We start from the raw sequence: 20,906 nt of genomic DNA, 5'->3' as shown, positions 1-20,906 counted from the left end.
TGATATTGAATTTTTTTTCTGTTAAAGGAAAAATTCTATTAAAGGCATTTAAAAATTTTGCATATTCCCCTTGTGACTTCTAATATCCTTATCATTGTAAGTAATAAGATAGTATTGGATAAAATAATTCATTTTATTATTAATCATTAATTTTCCCTTTAGAAAAGTGATATCCAAAGCACAAAGTATCTTCTCTGCTTGTGTTTCCAATTAAACAGTATTTGCCACCATGCCCCTATTTTTTTCTGTCTATGATCACAAGTGTTCCCTATGCCTGGAATGTTCTCTTGTTTTCCCCCTACACCTGTTGAATTCTTTCCCACATTTTAAAGCCCAGATCAAATGTAATCTACTTTAGAAAGCCTTCTCTGACATCATAGTTAGGAATGACATTTCTTGTGTCAGATCTTATAGAACACATTGCTTGTATCTAAGATCTAATTTCTGATATCCCAAGTATTTTGCCTTAGAACCACTACCCTCTGAGAATGATTCCTTGTGTATTGACCATCATTGCATTTTCCTGGGTAGGTTAACAAAATACCAGTCTGATAGCTCATGACTACTCCTTTCCAAAAGGATAACTAATGAAACACTGTTATTTAGTTACGACTCGTATCTGAAATTCTGTAATTTTATCATATCTTGTCTGAATAGAGCTTGTACCAAAGGAAGATCTGAAGGATGTAAGTCTAAAAAATTCTGTCAGTCAAGTTTTCCCAAAATTTTTTTAATTATAAAATTAGTTGGTACCCTGTTTACTTCCATTATAGAAATATAGTAATTGGACCAAACTATTTTTTATTTTCTCTAATTTTATAGTAATTGTAGTCTCTCTAAATTTAATTTTTTAAAATTCAGTATATTTGCAGAGCATTATTTTGATCAAACATTTTTTCATGTTAGTGTTGAAAGCACAGTTTCTTATCAACACTAAAACTATCTTCTATCTTCATGCTCTGAGTGAAGTTGGGAGCACAGAAGTAACCTTATTGGAATTATCTCTATGTGTTGCTTGAATTTGAAGTTAAATAATTTCTGAGAGTAAGGAGAAATAATAAATAAATAAATAATATATGGTTTCACATCTCTGGTTTTTCTTTCTTTTCCAAACACAAATTGCAATATAAATGTCATTTTGGGAAACACTGACAGCTTCCTAAAGCAAAAGGAATCTTGACTAGTATTTAATAATTCTCCAATTAATGTTCTTAAGACATATCAGATTCATTACTCATGGAATTTTAAGAAGGCAATATCCAAAATAGAGGAGGCAGTTGCTTATAGAAGGGATTATGTCTCTTTGAAAATCATATGATTAAACTGTGACATTTTAATTAGGACAATATAGGAATGGTATGTCTCCGAAAAAACAAAAAATAAATCTTAGCTTCTATTCACATCTATTTCTGAAAAAAGGGCTGACATTCAGTGTCATAAGGAAAGGCAAAATGAATAGTTTTACATGGAGGTTTGACAAATTTGAAATATTAATATAATTTAAAATTACTTAGAAATCTACCATTTTATTTAAAGTCTTTCCTTTTACGTATTTTTTCACCCTTTGGATGGCAGTATGACTACATGAATCTCATATTGCTTTTGCAATGACTGTCCTTCATGGCTGAAATGCTCTTCCTGCTTACCCCTGCCTGTTTACATTCTATAGCTTCTTTTAGGACTTAGAGGTCTTTTCTGATTACCTCCATTTGATACTGTTCCCTCTTTCCATTGCTGTGTTAATGCTGTGTATTTTTTATATTCATTTAACTGCATGCATGTAATAATGACTTTCTCTTCTGCATAAAATGTAAAAATCTCTAGGACACAGACTCAAATTTTGTTGTATTACAATGCTTAGTACATTAACTGACACATGTTAATTAAATTTAATTAAAGTTCTTAGAGAAGGATTTGACTAAGCAAAAGTTTGGAAAATTAATTCAAATTTTGTACCTTATTTTGAATGATAAAAAGTCAATCAGAAAAGAAATTATCAGGAAAATGAAATTTTGTTACTGTTGTCTTACCATACAGTGAAGAAGAAGAAATATTGAAAATATATAATAACTTTAATCTACGTTGGTAGCCAATCAAATTCATAAGAAAAAACACCTCTACTGTGTGGATTTTCCAGGTTGAATCTTGCCATTTACCAATTCTATTCAATTTGGCAAATATTTGTTAATTATCTACTATTTGCAAGGCACTCTGAAAGACTTTGCAATTAACTGGCATGAATTGCTCATTCTTTACATCACCTTAGATTGCTTCTACACCTTAAAATTAGATGTGAAGATGGATGAAGAATGATAATAGATTATGTGCTAATAGATCAAAGTCTTTGAAAGAAAACCACTGCTAGTTTTAAGCCTTTTTTTACACAGGTTGTTTGGGTAAACATTTCCTGCTGTTTCTTCCACTTTCAATGAGAAATGGAGAGTGAAAGGAGTTTGGTAAAGGAAATACTGGGAAGTAGTTTCATAGATAGGGAATTCAACTTCTTTCCAGAATCTTAAAAAAATGACTTCTTTGACTTCCTGAAAAGGATAATATTTATTGAGCACAGTATTCATCATTAGTGAAAAGAAAATTTTGAACCCTGTGTGTGATCTAAAGACTTCAGGAACACATATGTGAAATATGCATGCACATATATTTTTCTGTTAATAAAATAAAAAGTTTTAAAAATCAAGTAAGTATAGAAAGGATTTGATACATATTGTTTTGAACCAATAAATTTAACAAATATGAAATTAATTTAAAAATTGAATGGAAATAAATAGATGAAGTCAAATTATTAAAAATATCTAATAAAAAGCAAATCTCAAACTTGTACTTTGTAACTACCTCAAATATATTGTAACTTTGCCAGATAAGTGATATGTCCTCTATATTCAAGAATGGGTAGCAAATTTTCTCTCATTCAAATAAAATGACTATGGTTATTTTATCTAGTTGAAAAATAGAAGTAATTTTGTGTCTCCCTTCATTAGTTATTATTTTCACTTTTTCAGTTTCTTATCAACACTAAAACTATCTTCTATCTTCATGCTCTGAGTGAAGTTGGGAGCACAGAAGTAACCTTATTGGAATTATCTCTATGTGTTGCTTGAATTTGAAGTTAAATAATTTCTGAGAGTAAGGAGAAATAATAAATAAATAAATAATATATGGTTTCACATCTCTGGTTTTTCTTTCTTTTCCAAACACAAATTGCAATATAAATGTCATTTTGGGAAACACTGACAGCTTCCTAAAGCAAAAGGAATCTTGACTAGTATTTAATAATTCTCCAATTAATGTGGGCTGCTGAGATGCAGGATTTGCCTGGAAAGACAATTCTAATAGTGGTTGAGATGATTTCTCAGTATACTTTATTTGCCAGTGCTTACTGTAAATTGTACCAGTATCATAGAACTAAATCCTGGTTAATCCTGGTTAATCCAGGTTCAATAAACTCCCATAAATTTGCCTGGGATTGGAGTGCTCACTCATGGATACTTTCTTGGCAGCAAGATTAAATTTGTGCATATGTCAGTTGTGCCCAAATACATTAGGAACTATAAATTGAAATACATGGACAAATAATAATAATAATAATAATAATAATAATAAATGTTATTATTTTGATTCTGCACCTTCCTCTATTATCTAGGATAATGTACAGCAGACATTCACAGGCCTGTTCATATTTTGAAAAAAGTGGCTTCATCCCTCCTTAGGTGCCCTTCTCTGCAGTCTGGATAGTTCACCATAACAATGACATACTCAGTGAGGACATGTGATTGGCTAAAAGCCCACTAAGGCTCAGAACTTCTGAGTTTAAGTAATCTTCTACCTTCAGACTCCTCAGTAGCAGAGATTTTAAGTGTAAGCCCCTAACCCAGGTGCAAGCAGTTAATAGAGTTTCTTAATTAATAGATTAAATTAATAGATAAGTTTCTTAATTCTTTAATGTTATATGGAAGTTTTATGCAGCTTATGAACTCTTTCTTAGGATAATATGTTAAATAAAAAAAATATAAGATTATAAAGGTAACCAATTACATTTTAATGCAGTTGTTCAAAATATTTTTTTAGAAAACATTCATGGACCTCAGATTAAAATTCACATTATATTACATTAAATTATATTATGTTTTATTAATTTTATTATATTAAATAAATTTTAATTCTACATAGACTCACTTATCTATTTTAGGGCCAGGGTGGGTGAGATGACCTTCACAGATGATTATGATTGCAAGTAAACAGGATCAGACAACATGCTGTGAAAAATTTGAGGGTGCTTTGTGGAATAAGAGGGACCTGAGTTAAATTAGAATTGTGTAGGTGACTAGAAGGGGAGAAGGGAATTCCAGAGGGGGAGCTTAGGACAAGTGATTTTCATAACCCCTGATTTAAAAAAATAACTGGTTTCTTCCTTTTTTTTTTACAAGAGAATATTGGAACTTTCTTCATGGACAGGATGATGTAGTAGAAGGAGTAAAATACTAGAATGAGCTGTGGCACCAGTGCTGCTACTCCTTAGCCATGTGGACTTGAATTCTGTCCTCTGAGCCTTTGTTTCTTCACCTAAAAGAGGAATAATAATGTATTACCTGTCTACCTCACAAGGCTTATTTTGAAAGTAAATTAGTCAACAAATCTTTATTAAAGACCTACAAGTATTCCACTTAGTTCTAGAGATAACAAAGACAAAAAATAGTGGCTGTCTTCAAGGAATTTACATTCTATTGGAGGAGATTCCATGTTATATGTATATGTATAGATACATTACTATGTACAATAATAATAAATGAAAGTAATATATATGTATATATATATATATATATATAATAACTACATTAACTACACTTTTTATGTTGGGAAGGGTAAGTATTAGAAGCCAAGAATATCAGAAGTTAAATACATCAGAAAATGTTTAGAGTATAAGGTGGCACTTGATTTTGAGTTTTAAGGGAAACTAGGGATTGATTATGTGTTGAAGGAGCAAGTCAGTTTAGACTAGATTGTATTATGTAGAGTGTAAAGTACATGATGAAGACTAATTAATATATAATGAGAATGGAAAAGTAGGTTGGAGTTAGATTGTGAAGGGTTTAAAATGCTACTTGAGTTTGTTCCTGTTGAATAAGGGAGTGACTTATTTATACTTGTTTGCTAAGAATCTCACTTTGGTATGTATGTAAAGAATGAATCAGAGGTAGAATAGGTTGAACCAGGGAGACCAACTAGAAAACTATTATAATAATTCAAGCACAAGGAAATTAGAGCTTGTGGTAGAATGGTAGGTAAAGAAGTAGATGGAAGGGGATAAATGTGAGTTAAATTGGATGAAATGAAGCAATGCATATGAGTACTCTAAACTTTGTAAAATGCTATACAAAAGAGACTATATAAATCTTATGGGTTTTTAATCAAAGCCATTATTTATCAGTTTTGCTGGTAAGGTCTTGGGGTGGTTATCTAGATGCTAATGATTATACTTTGAAAAAACTGTGGAAGAAATATAAAGTATAGTTCAGTTTTACTTAGCAGAAATAATGCAATTTTCATCACTAGTGACAATCGACATTTGTCTTTTACTTGCCTGTTAAGATTAGCTGTGTAACTGTGAGCAAGTCATTTGAGTTCTCTGATCTTCAGTTTCTTCATCTATTAAAGGAAAATAAGACATATTCCCTACCTCCAGAGGGCCTTGGGTTGATAGGCCTTTAAGTGATATAAAATGCAAGTTCATTATTATTTTTAATTATTATTATTATTATTATTATTATTAAATAGTAGTAGTAGTAGTAGTAATAGTAGTGTAACTTGACTCTAACATAGTGATGTCATATTGATCCTCTTTGAGAAAACAGAGGGTCAACCAACTAATGGTGGTAGTGGTGATGGTAAAAATAGTGATGGTAATAGTAGAAGCAGCTGCAGCAGCAGTAGCAGTAGTTGTAGTTGATGGAGAAAGAGGAGGAGGAAGAGGTAATATGTAGGAATGGTAATATGACTGAAAGTTGTCACAAGTTTCATTATCTTCTGAATCATACTGGCTAATGACACATGACTACAAGTAGAAAAGTTACTGGAGAAGATTAGCTTGTCCTTTAGAATAATAAAGTGGAGTGAGAGTGAAGCATAAAACTCCATGGACTAAAACTCTAGACACAGATCATTTGTCTTAAATTGTAAAGGACAAGAATTACCTAGGAAAGACTTTTAATTTAATTATTACAATAACTAGTATTTGTATAGTTCTTTATATAGCACTTCAATAGATTCCTTATTACTTTGAAACTGTATAAGGTAGATGCTATTTTACAGAGAAGAAAACTGAGACTGAGAGGTTAAATGATTTGTCTAAGATCATTGTTTAAGACAAGATTTAAATTTTTTGTTTTCCTAAGGGGGAGCCCATTACTTACAAAGACTGTCCATTTCACTTGGATAACTGTAATTGTTAGGAAGTGTTTTGTTGCATAAAAACTAAAATTATGTAATTTATGCAAGAGAGAAAAAGTTAATTGATTTTTATATTTCATCCATACTATCATCTCTAGTATCACAACTAGCATCAAAAACATTTAGGAAATGTCAAATAGGGTTATGAAGAGTTGTACCCAAATGAAATGACTGAATAACAGCATTTTATATATATGTATATATATATATATATATATATATATATATGTATTATATATGTATTATATATAGTGGTAATATAGTCAAACCCATATCAAAATAGGTGTTTTATATACAATGTACCAAAGGGTTGCCTAGTCTTTATTTCAAGACCTATAGTGATGTGGAACACACTATTTTCCAAGAGGTTCCATTCTACCTCTAAGTATTTCCAGTTATTGTGCAGTTATTAAGTCGTATTCAACTCTTTGGAACCTTGTAGACTTGTCCATCACCATTTCCTAGCAAAAATACTGGAGTGGGAAAAAAGATACTGAGCTGGTTTGCCATTTCCTTCCATAATGTGTCCCCATTTTACAGATGAGGAACTGAAGCAAATAATAGTTAAGTAACTTGCTTAGGATCATATAGCTAGTAAGTATCTGAGGCCAGATTGAAACCCAAATCTTCCTGACTTCAGGACCTTTGCTTTATCCTCTGAATTACCTACCCAACCCCTTGTTCTCCCTTGCATTGAACCAAAATGTAACTCAGCTTCCAAACATTGATCTTAGGTCTCATTTCATGATTCAAGCCAAAAAACTTTTCTTCCATATAACCATCCTTCAGATATTTGAAAACAGACTGACGTCAGGGAAGTAATGCCATGACAAATACATGAATTAGATTTGAATGATGGGGTATTATGCTAAGTCACCAACCTTACTTCCTCCTCCAGAATAATTTGGGTGCTAGGTAGCACAGTGGATAGAGTATTGGCCTTGGAGTCAGGTGGACAGGAATTTGAATCCAGCCTCAGGCATTTGTAGCTTACTAGCTGTGTGACCTTGGGTAAGTCATTAACCCTGATTGCCTTGCATCTCCAGTCATCCTGATGTATATTTAAGCACTGGACCCAGATGACTCTGGAGAAGAAAGTGAGGCTGTAGACTTAGCATAGCACTACCTCACTCAAATCCAATTCATGTGTTTGTCATGGCATCACCTCCCAGATGTCATGGTCTTCTTTGAGAGTGAAGGACAACCCCCCCCCCCCAAAAAAAAAAACCCATCAACCCAAAAATAACTGACATAGTTAACTTTTTGCAGCCATATGTAACATAAGCCTATCTTGATTACAAGAATTCAACTTCATCAGGAGTTTCATTTAGTATTTCTATTTCAGCTTGTTTTTCTCCATTCACACAGACTGATTGACATGTACTTGTTATGTGGTTGCTTTGTGGCTCCAGACAAGAGCTACTATGCATTTGTATGTGGGCCCATGCATGAAATTCTCTTCTCAGTGGACTCATGGTTTTACTAGTTTGTAGTAGTGATAATTTTGTGCAACATGCCCTGTGATATTAAGAAAGTGTGAAGATGACTCTCCTTGTTTTTCTCACTTTAATTTCTTACCCTTCCTCAAAAATGCCAGCTTATTCAGTGAGTGCAAAATTATTCACATTGTTTTGAAATTGTTTTCTTTGGTCTTTTCTGTTCTGATTATTTTTTTGACATTAAAAGTTTAATTACACAAACATTGAATAATGGTGAGTGTTAAATTATTAATTTTAAAGCTCACCAAGGCAAAGTAAAATTGTTCTATTGAAATTAATAGTAATCATGTTTTCTATTTAAATGAATTTATCCTGTGAGGGTTTTTTTAGGAGTGAATTTCATGCAGGAAAAAACTGTTAAATTTTGAGATTTGCAAAGTGCTTTACATATATTGTTTTATTTGATGCTGAAAATAAACTAGTGAGATATTCTTGATATCCTCATTTTATAACTGAGAAAACTGAGTCTGAGAGAAGTCAAATAAATTGCCTAGGGTCACACAGATAGGATTGAAGATGGGATTCAAACTTGGATCTTACTGACTTCATGTCCAAGATTTTAAAATATTTTTTTGGTGGAGGGTGATGGATATCACTGGCAGTCTGGTGAGACCCCAAAGACCACATTTCAAAATGAATGTATAAAATCAAATGCATAGTATTATAAAGAAAACCACATATATTGAAATATTTATCAATATGCTAAACAAAGAAGCAAACACATCTATGAATTGTAGGTTTAAAACTCCTACTATAATCACTAATCTCTTCATGTAACCACAAAATCTTCTTAGGAATCATGAAGTTTGTTCATATCATTCCTGAAATGTATATCCAGAATGGACCAAACTATTCCAGATATATTCTTAAAACAAGAGTATTAGTTTGACATTTTGGGTCATTTTACCTCTATTAATGTAGGCTAATATGGCTATAGCTTTTTTTGGATGTCTTGCTCACTCAGTGGTTGCCTTATATTGTTGGGTAGTTCAGTGCATTCCAGTACAGCTCTGAAAGTGAAATCCAATGCTCACTTAATGACCCATAATTCAGGTATTTTTAAAATCTGATCTAGTTTTCCTCATTGCTCACTTTGTGCTAGTATATACTGTGTTGTGGATATCAGCAGCCAAGACATAATTCTTATATCTAAGAATAATCTCAAATAACCTTGAAAGGAAAGAATTTAGTAAAAGGTAATAGGTAAGAGATTTAGAGAAATAGAAAACCAGGGCAATAAATGTTTTTGGGGGGATAGTTATCACTTGATCACAGATTGGTGCTAGTCCTTAGCATAATAATTCCAAATACTAGTCTTCTTGTTTTAAAGACGATATCAACAATGAGCCTGGGTCCATTATGTTATACAAAACTAGTGAAACCTCTAAATGACATGATGTGATTCATATTTAGAAAGTCATCTAACATTATAAGACAACTGCTCTTCCTATTTGGTTCATTGGTCAACTTTCTTTAAGAAATTCGTTTTTTTAGAGGCATAGAATTAGGACCTATGAGGCAAAGAAAGAAACATATCATGGTTCTTGGGTTCAGATTCTGGAATAATAGAATGGTTTTCTAAGTTAGAGTTAAGTATGAAGGAGAATTTATTTTGTTAAGTCAATTTGTTTTGCAAATAAAGAAACTGAGGTTTAGAGAGGAAAATTACTTGCCAGAAGTTAGAGTATGAAGCAAATCCAAGACATCAAAGCACAAATAATAGAAATGTCCAAAGGAGGTAGAAAATTTATTGCTCAGTTAATATAAGGGGGCAGAGATCAGTGCATAGAAACAGAAATATAGGTTTGCATCTTCATCTCACCCATTTTAGAACTGGTTTCCAACTGCCTCCCAGAGGCTTATGGAAACTTCAAGTAAATTGTGTGACTCTGGGTCTTCCTGCCAGGAACATGACTTGAACTGAAAGGAATTCAGTCCTCCCAAACTAAAAGTCAAGGGAGTCTGTGAGATTTCCAGTGGATTGCTGGTGGGAAAATAAAGCCTTTGACAGCAACTGAAGAGGTCTTTTCAAGTGCCAGCCTTGTGAGGATATGGACCTCTCTACCAAAAGAGCTAAAAATGTGTTGATTAGTCCCAGGCATATTGGCAAGTCAGTCTCACAAAAGAAAGAGCAATAACATTGTCTTTGAAGATGGAAAGTTGCTGTAGAAAACTGCAGCAAAAGTGCCCAGGGGTAAAACAATTAGGACTTAAGTGAGGGCATGTGATAGTGCAGTGGACAGAGGAAGACCTGAGTCCAAAGATGGCCTCAGACACTTGCTGGTTGTGTGACCCTGGGCAAGCACTTTAAGCTCTGTTTGATTCATTTTCTTCAACTGTGAAATGGCAATCATTATACTTTTGCTATCAGAATCAGACGGACAATATTTGTAAATTGTCAAGTAAAGTATCTGGCAAATAGTAGGTGATGAGTAAATACAATTTCTCCCTTCCCTTCCATTTCTTTCCTACAAGCAAAATAGGAATTTAAGGTCAATTTCATCTTTGTGGGTATGGAGATTCAAAAATAAAATTTACCAATGCTTTTTGTTGGTGTATAATGAATTTTCAGATACACTCATTGTTCCTTCTTTAACCTTAGAATTTGCTTTTTTTACTTTTGTTTAAAAAAAAAGATAAATTAATAGACATAGTCATTATGTCGTTATTCAGTTGTTTTTTCAATCACATTTGACTTGGTGAGTCTTTTGGGTTTTTTTGGCAATGATATAGGAATGGCTTTTTTCCCCCTTGCTCATTTAACAGATGGAAAAAAAGGAGGAAAATAGGGTTAAGTCGCTTTCACTGGATCATCCAGTCAATAAATATCTGAGGCCATATTTTAACTTGGGAAAATAAGTCTTCATAATTCCAGGTCTGGCACTCTATCCACTGAACTGCCTAGCTGCCCATAGTCTCTGTAATTGACAATTGTATGCTATTTTTTGGTTCCTTTTTTTCCTCTACTTCTCTGCCAAGAAAATGGAACTTTTTTCCTATTATCTGGGACCAAGATTGATCATTATAATTGTAATGGGGGTCAGACACATGCTCAGATTATCTGAGTTGAAGTCCCTCTACATGGAGGGAGGTGCTTCTACAATTGTAATGATTCAAAAGGAAGTATCCTGTAGAGAGCATGCTATAACCTTCTCTATTTGGTTCTATTTTGAGTAATCTTGTATTTATGAGGAGGTTCTTTAATTGGATGCCAAGGGATTACATGAAAACCTGTCTGCGTTGGGTATTGTCACTTTATTTTGTTCCCTTTTGGGTAATTTTGGGAACTTGTTCCTTTACTCATGGTGTCTGTTGAAGAGAATGGTGACTGACTTTGCCAATTCTGAAGGAGTCAGAATCTGGGGTGAATTTTTCAGGGAGCATAAGCAAGAATGATCTTCCTGAGCAATCTTTAATACATCAAACTAGAGAAATGATTCATCTGAAAGTTAGGTTGTATCAGAACATAGATTTGAGTAGTAACTGAGCTAAGTTTCTGCCCATTATTCCAGAGGCTGAGTTAGTATAGGGGAGAGTATGGACCAGAGATGTTGACAAAAATGTTAATATTTTGTTTTGCTAACTTGGAAGTAAACATTCCTTTATAAATGCTACTCAGTCAATTGGTTAAATGGATTTAACTGGGGATGCTTGCCACTGATTTCTAATAACAGTAAATACAAATGATATACAGACATATCTCAATAGACCTCTACACCTTCAGGGTATCCAAGAAACCTGAGGAGTTGGTAGCAGCCTGGCCCTTACACAATGAAGCCAGAATATATGGGCTACATTATTTCTAACTTCCTTTGTATTCTTTTCTTCTACATTATTGTAGCCATTGTGTATAAAACTGTTCTTGTTTTATTTATTTCATTTTTACTTGTTCAAGCAAATCTATCCAAGTTTTTCCACATTCCTCATTTTTTTAAAATAATGTAATAATATTCTAAAACATACATATACAACAATATTTTTCAGATTTTTTCCTATTTGTTGGGTGTATAATTTCTTTCCAGACTTTTGCTACTGTAAATAGAGCTGCTGTAAAAATAAAATATATATATATATTTTTGCTTCAACATAATAGATGGGTATTTTTATTTTTTTAGGGTATGGAGTAGAGATTATTTGTTAGGGAGAGATTTTATAACAAAATGGGAACTCAGAATTCAGAAAAAATAAACTTTATAAAAATGATTATTGTCATGTCTGTTGTCTGTTTTCTATTATTTTGTCATAGTCAGGAGTAAAAGATTGCTTTTATAAATGATAACACAAATTTCTAATTGGTAATGCATACTTTGCAAGATATTCAGCATAAACAGAATTGGCCTGGGGATATTGTGGGTTGACAGTGAAAATCCAAAATCCAAAATCTTGAATCAAAAATTTGTTGATGGGGGTGGGGGCTAAGATGGCGGCAGGAGAAGAGCCTCTCTTAGGTGCTTTCTCCAAAATATTGAAAAAAACCTTAAAATTATGATTCTATTTAAATTTTTGAGAGAGAGAACACATAGAACTATCCAGTGAGGCAATTCTCCAGCCCAAGGTAACCTGGAAAATAGTGGGAAAATTGTGTTCCACAGGGTTGGAGGGGTGGCAGCACTGGAGTGAAGGAACTTCAGCCTCCTGGGAACAGCCCCAGGGAGCCTGGGAGGTGGCAGTTCCCAGCAGCTGGCTCCCACCTGCACTCCAGGGAGCACTAAGCACAACTTAGAAGATCAGCAGGGAGACCTTTGCCACAGCAAGCAGAAAGCCCAGGCTCTCAGTGTGGCCATGGCGTGGCTAGGGCAGCCCAGATCCCAGGAAATGGAAACAGACCTGTGGAGCCTCCCATCAGGAGGCTTCAGGCAGTTGAGCCCATCAAAGGGAGTGGAGGGAGACTGCTGAGGTCTGTCCTCTGCCCCATAACAGGATTCTGGGGCTTTGACCACATTCAGACCCTGGTCACAGTCTAGGCCCCCCCATAGAGAAGGGACTCCTCTCACAGTCCCAGGGCAGAGGGGGGGTGCCCTTGTGGTCATCCACAGATGAGGAGAGCAGTCAAAGCTTCACACAGTGAGGTCCTTGCAGGGGTGGGGGGCAGAATCCCAATAATACTCAAAGCTCAGGAAGCACTCCAAAACCAGACACAGGCTGAGGAAATGGGTAAACAGAATGAAAAGGAATCTGACCATATACAATTACTTTGGTCCCATGGAGGACCAAAATATTCAATCTGAAGATGAGAAAGTTCAAACTTCTTCATTTAAAGACTCCAAGAAATATAAAAGTTGGACTCAGGCTATGAAAGAGCTTGAAAAAGATTTTGAAAATCAAGTAAGGGAGATAGAATAAAAATTGGGAAAAGAAATGAGAGAGATGCAGGAAAAACATGAAAATGAAACCAGCAGCTTAGTCAAGGAGATCCCCCAAAATGCTGAAGAAAATAACAGGTTAAAAACCAGCTTAGGTCAAATGAATAAAACAGTTCAAAAAGTTATTGAGGAGAATGCTTTAAAATGCAAAATTGACCAGACAGAAAAGGAGCTAAGAAAACTCTCTGAGGAAAACAAATCCTTCAGATGTAGACTGGAGCTAAAGAAAGCTGATGACTTTATGAGACATCAAGACACAATACTTCAACACCAAAAGAATGAAAAATTACAAGAAAATGTGAAATATCTCATTGAAAAAAAGCAACTGATATAGAACAGATCCAGGAAAGATAATTTTATATTATTGGGCTCCCTGAAAGTCATGATCAGAAAAAGAACCTAGACCTCATTTTTAAAGAATTTCTAAAGGAAAATTGCCCTGCTTTACTAGAAACAGAAGGTAAAATAGAAATTGAGAGAATACACCAATCTCCCCCAGAGATTCCCCCAAAACCAACCCCCAGGAATTTACAGCCAAGTTCCAGAACTCCCAAGTCAAACAGAAACTATTACAAGCAGCCAAAAGGACAAAATTCAAATATCAGGGATCACACAAGACTTAGCAGCAACTACATTAAGAGCTCATAGGGCTTGGAATTTAATATTCCAGAAGGCAAAAGAGATTGGAATGCAACTGAGAATCAGCTACCCAGCAAAAGTGAACATCCTCTTCCAGAGGGAAAAGATGAACTTTCAGTGAAACAGGTGACTTGCAAATGTTCCTGTTGAAATGACCAGAGCTGAACAGAAAGTTTGACCTTGAAGTACAGGACTCAGGTGAAGCATAGACAGGGTGGACGAGAAGGGTAAATTATGAGGGACTTAATGATGATGAACTGCATGTATTCCTGCGTGGAAAAATGATATTGATAATATTCATATGCACCTTCTCATTTAAAAGAGGAGGTAGAAGGAGCTTTTATAGATGAGGTACAGGAGAGAGGAGAATTTGAAGATATAATAATATATTGTAAAAATGGAGTCAGTGGGTGAAAGGGAAATGTACTGGGAGAAAGAGAAAGGAGAGGTAGAATAGGCTAAGATATTTCATATAAAAGATATTTCATGTAGCGTTTGCAATGGCATGGAAAGGGGAAGGTGAGGGGTAATGAGGGAACCTTCATTTTCATCAGAAATGACTAAGAGAGGAAACAGTATACACACTCAATAGGGTATAGGAATCTAGAGGAAAAAGGAGAGAAGGGGGACAGGGGAAGGGGAGGGGGGGAGGTGGGTGATAGAGGAGAGAGTAGATCATAGGAGAGTATAGTCAGATATAACACATTTTCTTTTTTACTTTTTGCAAGATGCTGGGATTGGGTCTAGGCCAAGACTGGGTGGTTGCTGGGTCTCTGGGGTGGGATGTAGACTTGGGGCCTCATGGCCCTAGGGACATTGCTCTGTCTGTTGTACTGCTCAGCTGCCCCCACAGCACAATTTTGAAGAGGGACAGAGTGAAAGGAGAGGGAAAACATAATAGATGGTAGTGGGGAGGCATGGGTGGAAGGAATTACAATCAACAACAACTGTGGAAAATTATGGAAGTAACTACTGTGAAGGACTTGTGATAAAGAAAGTGATGCACCCAAGACATAGCTGATGGTATCAGAACACAAACTGAAACACATTTTTTTCCTCTTTCTTTTTCTTTATTTCTTATGAGTTTTTATATTTTTGTGGGGGAGGGGGTATTATATTTCTCTTAAACAAGCATATTTTGTTAATGTGTAAATAAATTAAAAACAATAAATTAAAAATTGCTTAAGCACATAATTGGGAGAAAATAAAATATTATAAAAAAAAAGAATTTGTTGATGCTGAGGATTCCCTCTTCTATCTTCTCCAATACTACTTTCGTACTATGCTTTAAGAACTTTCTTTTGTTTTGTTCCTAAAGATTTTATAAATTTTAATGAGGGAACCACTTCATTAACCACAAAATCATGTAGTCACTTCAAAAATATGATGACAATGATCTAAGGGCTTCATAAAAAATTACTGCTTAGAAAATGAACAGTGGTTTATTCATTTGCAAATGAGAACTAGATGCAGGTGACCCAGTAGAGAGAACACTGGGCCTGGAGCCAGAAGACTCACTATTTGTTTGACCTTGGGTAAGTCACTTTACCTCTGTTTGCCCCAGATTCCTTGACTGTTAAATGGAGATAATATCCACATCTACCTCCAATTACAATTGAGATACCTCCAATTACATGAGATAATATTTGTGTTTAGCATAGAGTATGGCACAGAAAATATATCAGTGCTAGCTATGATGATAATGATGATGAAACTTGACTAACAAAAGTTATATTTTTCTTCATTTTCCTATTCTACTACGACATCCCCCCAAGCTCTAAATATGCCCAACAGGAAGATTTTTCTAATCAATAATAATTTGTCTCTATTAAGGTACTATCTTTGGCCATCTAAGCATTTCTTTTGAATGTGATCATTTCCCATCACTGTCCCTATAAAATAACATTTAACTACATGTCCTAACATGAGTCCTACATGATCAATTAACATATTTCTCAAAGCAGTACATGAAGAATGCCTTAACATTCTTGGGGCTTAGTTTCTAGACATCTTTGAAAGCAGAAAGACTTATGAAAGCTGTACTGGAACTGTGATAAAAGTGGATAGTAAAGAGCCAAAGTGTGCTATAAAGAGAAGAATTAATTATTCCTCAGTAGTAAACTCCTTAACATCTTTTGTTTTCCTCATTTTTCCCTCAAAATATCCAAAAGTAAACTCATTATCCCCACATTCTCCAAACCTCCCCTGTTCCTAGCTTCCCTACTACCATTGAGGGTACCATCATTTACTCTGTCACCCAGATTTACAACCTAGGGTATAATCCTCAATTCTTCACCATCTCTTATCCTTCAGATCAGTGTGAAGTCTTGTAATTTCTACTTTCATAATCTCATATACTCCCCTTCTCTCCTCTGACCCTGCTACTGCCACGGTAAAGATCACAATCATCTTACATTTGGACTGTTTAGATAGCCTGCTATTATTTTACTGATCTCACTTATTGTCTCTGGTTTTCCTCAATCAAATAGATCTTCTTGAAAAGCAAGTTTGATTATATCATCCCTTTCTTCATTCAATTACTTTTGCTTTTTTCATTTAACATTCCTCTCTTTAAATCTCTCATATTTAAATCTCTCCCTATTTTATATACATCTCCATCATCCATAAAGCATTAGTCTTCCCTCCCTTAAAATAAGACCTTCAATTGACCCTGCAGTCTCCTTATGTTATTAATCCATTTTCCCTCTCACATACAGATAATCTTTCTAGGAACCATTCACTTTTTTTAGTTTGTTTTTTTTTTTGGCAAGGCAATAGGGTTATGTGACTTGCCCACAGTCACATTGTTAAGTTATTATTAAATGTTTCAGGCTGTATTTGAACTCAGGTTCTTCTGACTCTAGGGCCAGAGCTCTCTCCACTGCACCACCTAGCTGCCCCCAGAATCATTCACTTTTTAACCTGTCTTTCACTTCAGAATCTTTTAAACCCTTAAAGATACCTTATTATGGTTCATTTCAGTTTTCTGTTCAATAGTACCTCAGTTCTGATTTTTTGGGGGGCACAATTTAATGTGCTTACCCTCCTCATACTCTAATTTATCATTGTCCTTCATAAAATGTGGTGCTCATAACAAAACTCTTTAAATGTGATCTGATCAGAATCTTACATTCATGCTATATACGGGTATGCTTGACCTAGCTTTACAATCTGGAAAGAACTAATTGTTAAATTGTCAAATGCTACAGATCAGGGCTTGATTTATTATTTTATTGATTGCCTAGACTTAAGAAAGTGATGGAAAATGTTAGTAATGCAGCTTTACGGTCCTACCTATTTTTTTTTCCTGGAGAATTGGTTGTTAAATATATACCAGCATATTCTTTATGTCAGATGAAGATAAATTGAAACAAGTAGGGCATCAGGGTAAATATCATAGAACTGTTGAATTACTTAAGGGCTATCACAAAAGAATTGAACTTCATTTTTGGTCCGGCCCCAGAAGGCAGAAATAAGAGCAATATATGCTTGTTCTAAGAATAAATTTCCTGACATCTGTTTTTACTGTTATCCCACCTTCATTTTTGAAGGGAACCAATGACATCTTAGGATGATTTCTTGACATATGAGTGAATTGGATATAACTGAGGCAGAGTTGAATAAAGACATCAATCTCTATCTTTTCCAGTTGAAATTCCAATTGAAATCCAGTGGCAAAGTCAAGAGAACTGGTGATGGCCTAGGATGCAGTGGATGGCCTTATTGTCTTTGATATTTGATGAAGATCTAAGTGCTATTTCAGCATCTTTCCTGATTTTTGAAAGAAATTATTCTCATCTGCAATGGGGGAAGTCTTCACATACTTAGGGGAGACATCACCCTTTCCTAACAACTAAAGCTAAACAAAAGAATGGTACACTATTGTAGGAGGTAAGACTTCTTACTCACTTGAGATTTTCAAACAAAGGTTGAATTAGTACTAATTAGAGATGGTACAGAAGTTATTAGTCATATAAAGGTTATGCTGCATAACCTCAGAAGTTCTCTCCAACTCTAAGACTCTTTGATTTATAGAATTTCAGAGTTGAAAGATACCTCACCTGTCATCTAGCTTAACTCACTTCTGAAAAAAAAATTGCTCACCATAGCATGTCTAACAAGTGAACATACATATATACTTGAAGATATCCAATAAGAGGGAATCTGCTCAAATAAGAAAGGCTATTATATTTTTTAGATAATCATTAGGTTTTTTTTCTGTCAGGAAAAGTTTCTAAAAGTAAGTAATTTTTTTTCTTTTTCATTTTTATGCATTACATCTTTTTCTTCTCCTGAGGCTAAACAGAACACAACTAAGTCTTCTTTTACAGGGCATTCTTCCAAACACTTGAACACAGTTATTGAGTTTCATCTATCTCTTCCTTGGGCTAAACATCTACACTTCCTTTAACTGGATATATATGTAAGACATGGCCCATTCACCATGTTGTCTTACATAAAATGCTCTGTTAATCATTTTCCCATCCTAAAATGTGCTACCCAGAACTGACCACAGCACTCCAGATGTCGTATGACTAGAGCAAAACTTGGAACTGTATTCTCTTGATGTAGCTCAAGATCACATTAACTATTAGTTGTTGTTGCTGTCCTTCTTAGATCACATTAACTTTTAGTTGTTGCTGTCCTTCTTAGATCACATTGCTGACTCATACTGAGCTTGAAATTCATTAAAGTTTCCAGTTCTTTTTCATACAAAATGCTGATTGTGGATCTTATTCCTATGAAAAAAATTTTATTGCAGTGTCTTACTTTACATTTTTAAACTTATTTGATTTAACCCAATACTCTAACGTAAAAATGACTTAAGATCCTGCTTGTCATAGAGTATGTTAATTATGTCTTTAAACTTTGTGCCATCTCCAAACATTGCATGACTGAAATATACATTCCAAGCAAACCTTTATGTAAGGCAGGGCTTTCTAAAATGTGACCCGCAGGCCACATGCAACCCTGTAGTGCAATTGTATGTGGCCTGCCTGTGGGATTATCTAAATGCTTTAGTAAATGATGCGGAGATACCACAGAGCTCTCATTAAAATGATGAATAAAAATATATTATCTTTTGCTTCAATAAAAACTTTTAAAATTAAAGTTGGACAACCCTGATCCAAGGCATTGATTAGAAAGTTATACAACACAATATTGAACTCAGATTCCATTAGAGATTTTCATCTATGTTGATATCAAATCATTAGTCTAGGTTTTATGATCAGTTTCTCTACTTCTTTCACCTTTTTCTAAGAGACTAGCATTAGATGCTTTGAAAACCTTTGTTAAATTCTAAGAAAGCTGTGTTTGTAGCATTGCCCTCCAGTTTAGTTACTTTGTTAAAGTCTCAATGATATCTTACTTTCTAAATTTATGGTTGTTAAGGTAATATTTAAGGACAAAAATTGAATGAGACATACCTTCATTTGGCAAGGATTTGCTCAAAATACCAAATACTGAGTCAATGAGTGAAAAGTATGTTTTGTACTATTTGATTTCTGAAGCATTATTTTTCAGCCCCTATCCAGTCATTTTGACCATTGCATTGAATTTGTCTTGGGGGTCCACTGAGAATTGCTTTTATTTAATTAGGATGCTCCTAAGAGAACTGAGGATTCTTGAATAGTACCAGAGTTTTGGGACTTCAAGATTTCTTGTACTAGTTTCATGACATCTTGTGTGTCCTCAATATTGTGAGCATCAACTCTGAGTTTTAATTAATCTTGGCAAGTTGCCTTTGTGGTAATTGAATGGCATATGGAAGTTTGTGGGGATTCTATTTAACTACTGGGTATAAGGGATGCAAATAAGACATTTTAAAGACACTGTACCTTGAAGTAATATATATATATATATATATATATATATATATATATATGTACATATATATATTAACAACTTGATTTTTACTAGAAGAAAACAACATAATTCCTAATTTGTTGCTCTTTTTCTTTCTAGATGTTTTTATGACTGTGCGTCAACCATGAAGTCATTGTTGTAAGTATTAAGAGATGCTGAGCATTTCAAGAATTCCTAGCTCATTCTGAGGACTTAATGCAGATTCTTCATCTGCTTCACTCTGGGAAAATAAGAAGAATAAATTCAAGCTGAAGATGATTTAGAAAATTCAGGTAGTTGTGATGAGGGAACAACTGTAGTCCATTTAAGGAGACAATCCCAAGGGGTGGAGAATAAGCAGGAAAAGGAAGAAATAGGGGATATTTCTTCCAAGTATGATTTAAATTTTAATTTAAAGAAAGTTAACTATCAGAAGACTTCATATTCTCTGCATATTTTATGATCTAGTACTGGGGTATACAATTATTAGTATTTCAAAATAGATTATGTTATGTTATATATATATGTGTGTGTAAAGCATATTGCACACACACACACACACACACACACACATACACACACATATGTTAAGTAACCAAGGGAAAAAGTCTTATTTTCCTTATAGCTACAGAATGTTAGACATAGAAGGAACCTTAGAGTTCATCTATTCCACTTAAATTTTTGTTGGGGGGATGGATAGTATTTGTTTTTCATAAATCTTTCAGAGATCTTGGATCACAAATTTGATGAGAAGAATATAAATCATTCACAGCTGATCATTCTGTAATATTGCTGTTACTTTGTATATGGTACATTTTCCAAAGCATCTACTCATGTAAGTCTTTCTAGGTAGCAGAACATCATTAAGTCCCTTAAGATTTCCTTTTTTCTTCCTTACTTGATAAATGGTCAAAGGATATGAATAGACAGTTTTCAAATGACGAGATTAAAGCTATGTATATATATATATATATATATATATATATATATATATATATATATATATATAATCATATGAAAAAATGCTTCAAGTCATTATTTATTAGAGAAGTGCAAATTAACAACTGTGATGTATCACCTCACATTTATGAAATTG

Source organism: Macrotis lagotis, chromosome 1 (genome assembly GCF_037893015.1).
Source record: "Macrotis lagotis isolate mMagLag1 chromosome 1, bilby.v1.9.chrom.fasta, whole genome shotgun sequence".
Taxonomy (NCBI): domain Eukaryota; kingdom Metazoa; phylum Chordata; class Mammalia; order Peramelemorphia; family Peramelidae; genus Macrotis; species Macrotis lagotis.
This window is presented reverse-complemented; position numbering follows the sequence as displayed.